This window comes from Malaclemys terrapin, chromosome 5 (genome assembly GCF_027887155.1).
Source record: "Malaclemys terrapin pileata isolate rMalTer1 chromosome 5, rMalTer1.hap1, whole genome shotgun sequence".
Lineage (NCBI taxonomy): Eukaryota > Metazoa > Chordata > Testudines > Emydidae > Malaclemys > Malaclemys terrapin.
Window position 1 is genome coordinate 30,074,720 of NC_071509.1, and position 12,316 is coordinate 30,087,035.

The window sequence follows — 12,316 nt, forward strand, 5'->3', positions numbered from 1 at the left end:
GTCAATGCCGAGTCCAGTGTCATACAAAATTCTCTTCTCTGTTTTGCTGTTTTCTTTTTCAAGCTGTGGATATCATAAAAAAAGCCAAATACTGACTCTAGCTGCTGCATCTGTTGAAATGTTTAGTCAACCAAGTGAATAGCAGTATCAAGGACTGAGAAGTAGAAATTCACTTTGAACTTTTGTTTTGAGTTCTGAATGGGTGTCTCTTGTCCTTCCTATGAAAACTGCTGTTTCTTTTGCCGAATGTGAACTGATTCTGGTTCAAATTCTGTCAGAAAGTCTGTTTCTTCAGCAAGCTCGAGAGAATCTACCAGTGTTCTTTCGAACCATTCATCACTTCTGAATTCCTCCATAGTATTTTTAGTTTGCTGCAGTTTTTGAATAGCAGAATGTATGTTCTAGTTCTTTTCCTGAAGCTGCTTACTAGTGAGGTTAATCTCAAAAAGGATATTATACCACAAAATGAGTGAAGTCACAAATTTGAACTTGGAAAGGCCATTTGCAAGAGCTTCTGCATCTGAACGTGCCGTATTGCCAGATGATCCAATAAATGTAGTATCATCAGAAATTTCAATTAGGGCATCATAAATGTTTCCAAGTTCATAGTGAAGAGGTTTCAAAACATCAATGCGACTTTCCCATCTTGTCTGACTAAGTGGTTTCACAGTTAGAGAATCCACATGGTGAGTCAGAATCTCCCAACGGTGCATTGAGCCTGAGAAAAACACATAAACACGTTGCACCAGGTCAAAGAAACTGCTTGCCTCCAATCAGCATTTAGCAGCATCATTGACAACCAAATCCAGAGAATGCGCACTGCAAAGAACGAAAAAGACCCTAGGATTGATTTCCACCATTCTCCTTTGCACACCATTGTCTTTACACTTCATATTACTCCCATTATCATAGCGTTAGCCATGTAAGTTTTCAACAGATAATGACATTGTTTCAAACTCTTGTAGAATAGTTTCAGTCATAAATGCCCCAGTTGTCTCCTTCAGTGGTACGAAACCCCAAAAATGTTCTTTTCTAAGCACTTCAACATTATCTGCAGACTTTTCCATAGCCACAAAACGAATGATCATCGTCATTTGTTCAACATGACTCACATCTGGTGTACAGTTCAGTATTATTGAAAAGTATTTTGCAGAATTGGCAGCTTCTACAATTTTCTTTTTAATGGCATTTGCTAGGATTGGAATCAGTTCATTCTGCATATTTTTTCCTAAGTAGTGAACCTGTGTTTCATGATCAGTTATTTTATGTAGATGCTCCTTCATGACTGGATCAAACAAAGCTAGGTATTCAACACATTTTAAAAAATTTCCATTACCTGGAGTGTATAATTTTTCATTTCTACCGTGACTGCAGAATGCTAAATTTTGCCCACCAAGAACTCTCACTAAAGCAATCAGATGCTCTAATATTTGTTGCTAATATTCTTCTTTTTCCTTGCACACACGTAAATTTTCTTTGTCGATAGTTTTTCCTTTTTTCAATCGTAATTCAAGTTCTTTCCAATTTTGAAAACATTCCAAATGTTCTGTACTCTTTCATGTGAAGAAAGAATTGAAGATATTCACAGCGTCCTTCGACACTAAATATTGTAACCAGTTTCGATGAATTTCTTCCCCATTAATGAGTTTCCTCTTGTAATGCTGAGCAGAGAATTTTCTTTTTATTTCCATCCTTAGGGAAGGGAAATTCATGAACTTGTTCGAGTCCATGTTCCACAAGAATTTGCCGCACACTGTCATCACATCTGGGCTATGAAGCTAGGTCCCCATACTGTAACTTGTTTTACTCTTTACTTCATTTACTTCAATTTCTGCATGTGTCTCTGAAGGTGAATAAATTTTCTCCACTTCCATATCAGTCTGCTGCTGTGAGCTGCCTTCATCTAGAAGTAAGATTTCCATCATCTTGAGTTTCCAATCTGCTTTTTTGTGGATGTGAGCTATCCTCATCTTGAAGTAATATACCTTCATCTTGATGTTACAAACTGCTTCCAGAAGGATGTGAGCTAACCTCAACCTCCTCTCCAAGTAAAATTCCTTCATCTGGATGCTGTGAACTGCTTCCATCTTTATTTGGATTAAAGAGAAGATATTTCAGGAAGGAGCCCTACTGTTTTGCTTGGTCCTTTTCCTTCTCAGCCTTTCGTTTTCGATACTCAGCTCCTGAGGGTTTTCTTTTTCCTCTTTCTGCCATGGGACATTTGAATATTGTTATGTACTGTGCTCCCGACTGCAAGCATTATAGCGTTAAGGACGGCTGACACACCCACCACATGGTTGGCTATTTAAATCACATTGCAGCCATCCCAACATGTCTTTTCACTGCTTAAAGGTTCAATGATTAGTAACATACACTCACTTGCCTATTAAAACAGTTAGTTATAGCGTTTACACGGAAACAAAATGACCTTTTTCAACGTTATAACCCAACACCAGTTGTTTGGAAAGTAATCCCCTTCCTCACGTTACCCACTTGGAGTGTGACGTCATCACTTTCATAGTCTATTAAGTGTTAACACTGTTACTTTTCTTTTATGGACCTTATTTATTACATGTGAACCAGTTATAACAAAGAAAAGTTCATAATTATACAGCCCGATAATAACGCTAAGATTTAATAACGCTTAAAGATACTCACATTTTGGATCTATAATGCTGAAAGACATTATTCTTTATGCTTTGGCACCAAGAAACACAATTTTCCACAGTATTCACTTAATTCTTAACCATCTACCTGCGACGTGTGTTAAAATGACCGTTTGACATGTATCAACTCGCGATATCTCCGCTCTACATGAATTTCCAAATATGCGATCTTGATGTATATTCGAGTTAGGTGTCACTAGCATTGCAGCTCTTGCTGCTGGCAGATGTGTTTCATTGTGGCTGAGTTATTGCTTATCAAAATTGCGGAGAGGGTCATCTTGACCCTACGTCGCAAATTGAATTCTTTTTTAGCTAAAATATTATTTATTTTTGCAGTAAATAAAAGATTTGACATATTAATAAATTCTCAGAAATGTAGAGAAGTGAATTAGAATTCATATTCCTTCCGTACGTGCATAGGAATTGAAATAATGACATCTTCTTTATTTTATTTGTATTTTTTGTATTTTTTCATTTTTTTTTATTTGTTTTTTTCCCTTGAATTTGGCACCCCATTTAACTTGGCACTCTAGACAACCCCCTAGTTCACCTATATGGACCTGTGCAGAGACAATTTATAAAAGATAGATATGCTCAATGTCATGTGTTTAGCAATCCTATCCCAGCTCGCACTGTTTGATGGTGCTACCCACGTGGCAGCATATATACTCTAACTAAAAATTGAAGCCAAAATAGAATCCTAAGGGATGCCACAAGCAATTTTAAGGTAGATCTTCTATTACCTCAGAAATGTTTGGGGACAAGTAGAATCCAAGGCAGAGCAATGCTCACTCTTACTACCTTGGAGAAACTACTTTATTATTATTCATTATTTGCAGTAGCGCCAAGTGGGGCTTTTCAAGACCAAGCCCCATTGCTCTTGGGATGGTACAAAAGCACAATAGAAGACACCTCTCGGTCTGAAGAAATTACAAACTATGTTAAGCAAGACACAACAAGTGGGTGCAACAAACAACCAGAAGGAATAGCAACAAGAGAATGATAGGAACAGCAAGAAGAACATGTATCCATATATGTGCACAGCTGGATAGTTTCAGACTGATTAGCTTGTGAGTGTGTGTGTATATATCTGTTAGTAAATGATTATATGAGTTCCAGAAGCACCTTAAATTGGCAGCGAGACAGTGAATGAATAAAAGGGGTGTAATGTAAGCATAGCTTGAATATGGGGTTGGCTGGAGGGGAGCAGGTACATTGCAACTTGATTGGAAAACTGATTATAATTTAGCATAAAATTGAGCCAAACCACTCTGGAACCCAAATACAGTTATTTTCTTAAGTAATGTACCTGATTTAAAAACTCTTGTTATTGAATGTACATCATCTCTACATTTTGCTTCAGATAGACAAAGGGAGGACAAAGGGTAGCAATAGTAAGATCACAAGGTTACGCATATCGCACAAATTGATGGTTGTGAATCATCCAAGTGGCTTTCTTTTAATACGTAAATAAAATCAGCTCTTTCCAACTGTGACACATCCCAGACAGCATCAACCAGCTGATTTCTTGTTGATGCCATAGCAGAAGCAGGTCTTAATGTAAGCCCTATGGCCAGAAACTCCAGAGGGAAAAGAGCTCTCTACTTCCTCCATTGGTGAAAAGGGAACAGCTGTCTACCCACAGTTCCTCTAGTTATACCTGGGGATTCACCTTAAGTAGATATGAATTTGGAAGGTAGTTGGCTTCCAGAGCGCCTCAGAGATGATGTGGCATTCATTCCTAAATAGTTAGGACTCTACTGAAGGGTCCTAAATGCTCTTGGCGCCTCTCCTGGGGATGTTGTGGTGAAATGCAACACAGACTAAAGACTTTGCGGTAAGAGATGACAGCGGTGGAGCTGACTCAACTCCAGTGTGTCCCTGCCCTAGCCAGCACCTTAATAAAGTTAAATCACTATGCTGGGATAGACGGTGGTGCCCCCAGGTGTGGTCAGACAAATCTTGGGACTGGAAACAAAGCTGCTAACAGACATTTGGAGTACTGTTACTGACTAACCAAACTGAGTGGAGTTTGGTGGATGGGTGAGGTAGTGCACCAAGGGACTGTTACCTGTGGGACATTCTCACTAACAGATAGGAAGGAATTTAGCTGGACAACTGCCAAAGTTACTGGAACAGGATGAGTATTTTACTCTTCATTTGTGTCTATATTCTGTTGCTGTATTTTCCTAAGTTTATGACTGTGTTCCCTTTCCTCTAATGCAGATCTCCTTGGTTGTACACAATCACGGAATGCTTGGGAGTGGGGGATTTCCACCTGTTGAGGGCACCTAAGGCAAGGTGCATTTAGTTTTCCTGGATTTCTGGGAGGGGGCTCAAGCCGGTTTAGTTATTTTGTCAAAAGAGACCTTAGATATACTGAACCAGGCTCTTTGTGCTGCCATTAACCACTTGGCACAAGGGTTACGCAAAGGAGGAAATGGTTACAAATTAATTCAAGGAGAGCATTCCATAAATAACAGGCCGTCTATGGTTATAACAACAGTTCCCTATTGTGCGGGAGAGTTTTCAACCTTGCTTAATTCGTGTTTGTAAAGTACTTTGAGAGAGTCCCTAATGCTATAGAAATACAAGCTACTATTGTTGTTTGTTTGTCACTAAGATGATTGTGTTTGTCAAAATCAAAAATCAGGACCACTTTTGGGGTGACATCATAAGCACAAAATAACCATGTGTAGCCCCCCTCTTGTTGACTGGCCGAGTATGAAGTTGTTCAAGATAGGGGAAGTCTGCCTTGTGACCCTTTTTTTTTTATTATTTTACACACAACTTTGGCTCCTCCGTGTGCTCTGCGTTGTGTGTCCGTGTGTACACACCTCAGACCAGACACACTTAGACAAACCACCAGGAACAAGGTTTTATTCTGTAAAGAAACATAGAACAGGATTACAGTCCAGCAGCCTCCTCTCTGCTCGCCTGCCACAAGCTCCCAGCTTCAGTGAGTGCTGAGACTTCCTTCCTGTACCAGAGGGTACATCGTGGCAGAAACCAGGAAGTTCTCCCAGCATGCCGAAGTTTGTAGTCCACAACTTGTAGTTCCCATGACTGCTGCTGAAGCACGCTGGATCTTGGGCTACACCTGCAAAGGACAAAGGTGCACTTTGTAACCAATGTGTGTTGTTTTCTTAGCAGGGAGGATTTTTTTTCTAGTAACAATGTTCTGAAAGAGTTTATCATGAAACACTGAACAAGTATGTCATGGGGCTAATGGCACTTCAGGAAGGATCGGGGCCTAACTGGCCCTTGAAACCCCTGTGGAGAATCTCTGGGAGTATCAGGAGCTCCAGGTGGTGTCCCTTTAGCTAATTAGAAATGGAGCAGCCTGGTTAGAAGGAGACTGTATGAACAGGAAGTTGGCCAAATAAGCTCTCTGGCTGTTGCAGCCAGGAGGAACCCACAAGAGGTGGGAATAGGCCTCGGTGGGGACAAACACCCAATGAGGGCTTAGGAACGACAGAAAGAGCCCCAAGAGAACTGACAGAGTCTCTGGGGCAGGGAGACAGTGGGAGCTCCTGTAGGGTTGCCAACCCTCCAGGATTGTCCTGAAGTCTCCAGGAATTAAAGATTAATCTTGAATTAAAGATTGTCATGTGATGAAACCTCCAGGAATACATCCAACCAAAACTGGCAACTCTAAGGTCCTGTCAGTAAGCTCAAGGAAGACAGCTAGTATCTGCCTCTAGACCCAAGAGGCCTACAGTTTGAGCCTGGCTCTTGGGAAGGGAGCAGGAAGACAAAGAGTGTGCTGACAAAGAGGGAGGGAGCAAGTATCTAAGAGGTTAGCTCTCTAAGCAGAACAAGAAATTGAACCCCAGTGTGGATGGGGGTGGAGCAGCTGAATCTAGGATTCAAGAGGGGCTACTGGGAAACTACTGACAAGAGGGGGTGAGAAAACTAAGACTCTGGTGAAGAGGAAACTGAAGCCAGGGACTGTCTATTGGATATTAATTAATAAAGTGCCCCATGAACAGGGGGTTATTTAAGGTAAAATCTGACTTGGGATTGATTTATGTAGCCAAAAAAGAGAAACTGAGGCACAGTCTGGGTCTGGGCTTGGGTCAAAGAGTCATTAATATTCATTCTGAGCAAAGAGCATCTTTGATAGTGTCTACAGTCTTTGACTTTGCTCTTAACTCCAAACACTATTCATGGCTCTGAACACTCGTTTTGCTGGACTGTTTGGTCCTGGTAAACATAGAGCAAATTCTTCTTGGTATAACAATCTGTCTTGAATAAACATTTTGCAGTTATTTTAAAACTGGACAGAGGATATTGAATCCCTGAGGATCCAGACTGAAGAGGGGCAGGAAGGGGGAAACTATAGAAGCCCCTCTATGGCTGGATAAACCAAACTGTGGGAAGGGTTTGGCCAGGGCACGTGGCTCTCTCTCTCTCTCTCTGATATTGTCTCCTTCCCCACCCTGAGGACAGGCTGGGGACCAACTGGCTAAGCAGCAGTTCTGCAGAAAAGGACCTGGGGATTACAGTGGACGAGAAGCTGGATATGAGTCAACAGTGTGCCCTTGTTGCCAAGAAGGCTAATGGCATATTGGGCTGCATTAATAGGAGCGTTGCCAGCAGACAAAGGGAAGTGATTATTCCCCTCTATTCGGCACTGGTGAGGCAACATCTGGAATACTGCATCCAGTTTTGAGCCACCCCACTACAGAAATGATGTGCACAAATTGGAGAGAGTCCAACGGAGGGCAACGAAAACGATTAGGGGGCTAGGACACATGACTTATGAGGAGAGGCTGAGGGAACTGGGCTTATTTAGTCTGCAGAAGAGAAGAGTAAGAGGGGATTTGATAGCAGCCTTCAACTACCTGAAGGGGGGGGGGGGTTCCAAAGAGGATGGAGCTAGGCTGTTCTCAGTGGTGGCAGATGACAGAACAAGGAGCAATGGTCTCAAGTTTCAGTAGGGAAGGTGTAGTTTAGATATTAGGAAAAACTATTTCACTGGGAGGGTGGTGAAGCACTGGAATGGGTTACCTAGGGAGGTGGTGGAATCTCCATCGTCAGTGGTTTTTAAGGCCTGGCTTGACAAAGTCCTGGCTGGGATGATTTAGTTGGGGTTGGTCCTGCTTTGAGCAGGGGATTGGACTAGATGACCTCCTGAGGTCTCTTCCAACTCTAATCTTTTATGATTCTATGAAGTCTGTGAGACTGTAGCAGGTAAATGGTCACTGTTGCGGAAATCCCCTACAGGAAGGCACGAGGGCAGCATTTAACAGAGAAGTTGCTAGCAGCACAGTAGCCCACTGCCAGGGAACTGGAGATGTGCCATGAAGCCTGGAGGCATATGAACTCCATTCAGATGATGAAGTGATTCTGCTGCTACCCTGAGTGCAGATCTTTAGGGATTAAGTGGTTCAAGGCCCAAACCTCTGGCTTCTTTTGCCAGGAGGGGAATAACTGTCCTTCTTAAAGGAAGAACTGGGAGAAAAAGCAGTTTCCAGCTCCCTGTGCAGAAATACACCTCTACCCTGATATAACGCGACCTGATATAACATGAACTTGGATATAACGCGGTAAAGCAGCACTCCAGGGGGGCGGGGCTGCGCGATCCGGCAGATCAAACCAAGTTCGATATACAGTAACGCAGTTTCACCTATAACGCGTTAAGATTTTTTGGCTCCCGAGGACAGCGTTATATCGGGTTAGAAGTGTGGCTTGAACATAGGAAGACTAGGAATTTCTGCTATGCCATAAAGCATATGCTTTTCTTTCCCCCCACCCCAGTCACTATTGTTAAGCATGCGTGATATCCTTATGCCTATCTCGAAGAATGAGATATGCATTTTAAAAAGGCAGGCAGCAAGCAGATGAGAGAGGGATGTTGTGTTGAAGAAGGAAAGGAATTATAGGAAATATGTTAAATGTGACCAACAGGAAGGAAGTTCAAAGAAAAATGAGCAAATTATAGCACTGTTGTCCTCAAAAAACCTGTTTCTATTTTAGGGGTTCATTTCAGGGAGCATGCTGACCTTAGAAAAACAGACATGGTGCCATCTGCTGGACAATGGAAGACGAAACTCAAACAGGAGGCTTGAAATATGTTGTTATAGTATTAATTTACACAGCACTATATAATACTATTGTAAGGAATATTCACTATTTATATTGAAGAAATATTCAGTGTGCAAAAAAACAGGAATGTTGTACCAATTGGCGTTCTGCAGATCCTGCTGAGGTCCATGGCAAAACTCCCATTCACTTCAGTGTGAACAGGACTACACCCAATGTCAACAAAAGTACATTTATGGTACTAATGATACAGCTCTTCTCAGGAGTTGAGTTGTAGAAACAATCTACTGGCTGGAGGTATAGAGCAGTATTTGGCTTGTGAATTACGGAGCATACCACTCAAATCCTCTTTTGCTGATAATCTGTCATTTAGAAAAATCCTCAAACAAAATTAAGGAAATCAATCAAAGCAGAAATGCCAGGCCAGAGAAAATGCCCAAACAGAAAATTAATGGGCAGAGATGTGCAAATATCTATATTTACCATTGCCAACAAAATATCAGGATTTCGTGGGTTTCTGAAAAGCAAAACAGAATAATTCCTTCTCACTTTACATTTTCTGCAAAAGATAAAGGGAGCTTTTATAGGCAGGAAGTATTGATTCAGCCATAAAAAATGATACATTTCTGCACACAAATTCACAACCCAACCCTCCCCCCCCCCAAAACCCCTCTTCCTGGGATGCTTAAATATATAAAGATGACAACAAGATCAAAGTCAAGGATCAAATTTTTGATTTGAAAAATATATTCTTGCGTGGCTATTCACAGTTTGACAAAGCTTTCTTTACAGCAGCTGTAGACTTATCCTGCCCTGACTTCTGGTTCATCCCTTTTATTGCAGATGCAGTTTGAAGGCAGCTTTCCTGAGCCGTTAGGCTGCCTGTCTGATGAATTGCTAACTCAGCATTTTTAAGTATGTCACCTCCAGGAAGAATCACTCCGTTCAAAAATACCTGTTCAGTGTCAGCAGGATGCAGCATGGAAAGACAAGATTATTTAACCAGAAACTATGGTACAAGCAGAAACTACTTCAAATCTGCAATTTTAAAGTGCTCCTACTGGAGTTAGTGTTTCACGGACCTGTCAAGATCTGAAATCTAATAAATAGGTGCATTTGGAGGGGAAATATTATGATGCCTGTTTTCTCTGATGAAATACACTGGAAAGAGAGAGGGAGTGAGAGGATCAGAGGTTAAAGTAAGGGAAAGCAGGCAGGGTACAGCTTTTAGCAGAGGGAGAGTTCTCCCGGGCTGGGGTAAGAAGTTATCTCTAGAATTGCCCTTCTTGCTTGGCTGGTGCCAGAAGAGTTCGCCACCTCATTTTTCAATCTACTTTAACCACTGGAGAAAATTATTAAATAAGTAGCTAAAAATAAGGCCTGTCCCTCCTAAATAAGGACAGCAGTGGTGTATGGTTTTCTGGTTCTAAAATTGGGCTAAGGCATCTTACTCAGGAAGAATCCAGACTTCCAGCACACAACAGCAAGGGCCTAGTTTTTAAAGGTATGTAGGCATTAATTCCCACTGGAATTAGGTGCCCAAATACCTTTTAAAAATGGCCATAAGTCTCTTGATTACCTCAAAAGTTAGAGGAGAAGATTGAATCTACATACACACACACGCACACACACACAATAGTTATCCTAGTATTCTTCCAGTGTTCAGACTCCTGAGTGTGAGTTCAAAAGAAATCATGGCTGGTGCCCTACGGGAGATAGGGCATGATTCCAAGAGACTCCTAGCAAAACTGGGAGGGTTGGCAACCCTATCAGCCACTCTGGGAACTGCATGGGACATCATAAAGCAAAAACTTCCCCCACCAAACCCCGCAACCGTGGGTCAGCCTATCATACCCTCCATCTATGCCCCTGCCCCAGCCGGTGAAAATGAGAGCGTGAGCGAGGGTGGGGGAGAGCAAGCGACGGAGGGAGGGGGGATGGAGTGAGCAGGGTTGGGGCCTCTGAGCAGGGGCAGGGAAGGGGCGAGGCAGGGGGCAGGGCAAGGGTGTTCCATTTTCTGCAATGAGAAAGTTGGCCACCCTATTGCTGAAGCCAAACCGGGAGATTTTTGCCGCTGAAAGTCCGGCGGCGCTGCAGGGCTCAGGCAGGCTCCCTGCCTGCCCTGGCTCTGTACCACTCCCAGAGGTGGGCTGGAGTCTAGTCAAGAAAGATGGTGGCCCCAGTGCCACCATCATCCCACTCAAACAGAGGACATGGGGGGTGTCACTGCCAACCCGAACCTAAGCAGAGGACTGTATGTGTGTGCGTGCAGTGAGGGGGCTCCTACCACCACCTGCACTCCAAGCAGAAAATGCTCTTTGTGGGCCCTGATTACCTCAACTCAAGCAGATGGCTCTGGAATGATGTGGGCACCATTATCCCCAAGTAAATTGTGTGCATAGTAAAGGACGGATGGTCTGTTGGTTAGGGCACTAGCCTAGGACTTGGAGGACCTGAGTTTAAGTTCCTGCTCTTATCACAGGCTTCCTGTATGACACCGGGGGAGTCATTTAGCCTCTCTTTGCCTCACTTCCCCATTTGTAAAATCCCCTTCCTTATAAGGGTGTGAAGACAAATACATTAAACATTGTAAGGCACTCCGAGTACAGTGATAGGGACAAGGTAGGTAGTTTGTGTCATGCTGTCTGAAGTGGCTCATGACTGTGAGTGCCTCCTCAGGGCAGATACCCCAAACTGGTGGTGTGTTCTATAAGTAGATATCACCAAGCCAGTAACAAATATGAACTCCAGACCTATAACAGTCTTACCACTTTACAGCGCTGAAACTTTCTTGCTCAGGGGTGTGAAAAAACATCCTCCTGAGTGATGCAAGTTTCAGCGCTGTAAAGTGGTAGTGTAGACAGTGCACCAGCACTGGGAGCCGCGCTCCCAGTGCTGGTAGCTACTCCCCTCGTGGGGAGTGGTTTTTTTACGACTACACAGCCACGTTAAAGTGCTGCCGTAGCAACGCTTTAACGTTGGTAGTGACGACATACCCTAGTGATAAATGGCCATTTACATAAAAAAAGCACACCACATTTAGGTTGCTTCCAGTGCCAAGAGACAAGTCACTTACCCCAGATCATTTGGTATCCTAGGTCTTACATGGAAGATGATGCTTGTAGCCAATCCTCTGAGGTGATGGCTACACTGGCGCTTTAAAGCGCTGCAACTTTCTCACTCAGGGGTTTGAAAAAACACCCCCCTGAGCGCAGCAAATTACAGCGCTGTAAAGCGCCAGTGTAATCAGTGCCCCAGCATTGGGAGCCGCGCTCCCAGCGCTGTAAGCTAATCCCCTCGGGGAGGTGGGAGAGCTCTCTCCCAGCACTGCTGGCACGTGACCACACTCGCACTTCAAAGCGCTGCTGCGGGAGTGCTCCCGTGACAGCGCTTTGAAGTTTCGAGAGTAGCCACGGCCTGATTATCTAAGCCTTATTAAGTAAGAAAAAGAAGCAAGAGAGTTATTTACAGGTTAAAGCAAGCAAACATATGCACAAATGAGTTGTAACCTAAATCCTAAGGGTGACAAGATTGTAGTGATTTGTCAATTCAAAGTGTCTTTCAGGGGAGACCCAGGAGGCAGCCCCTGGGGTTCTCTGGCT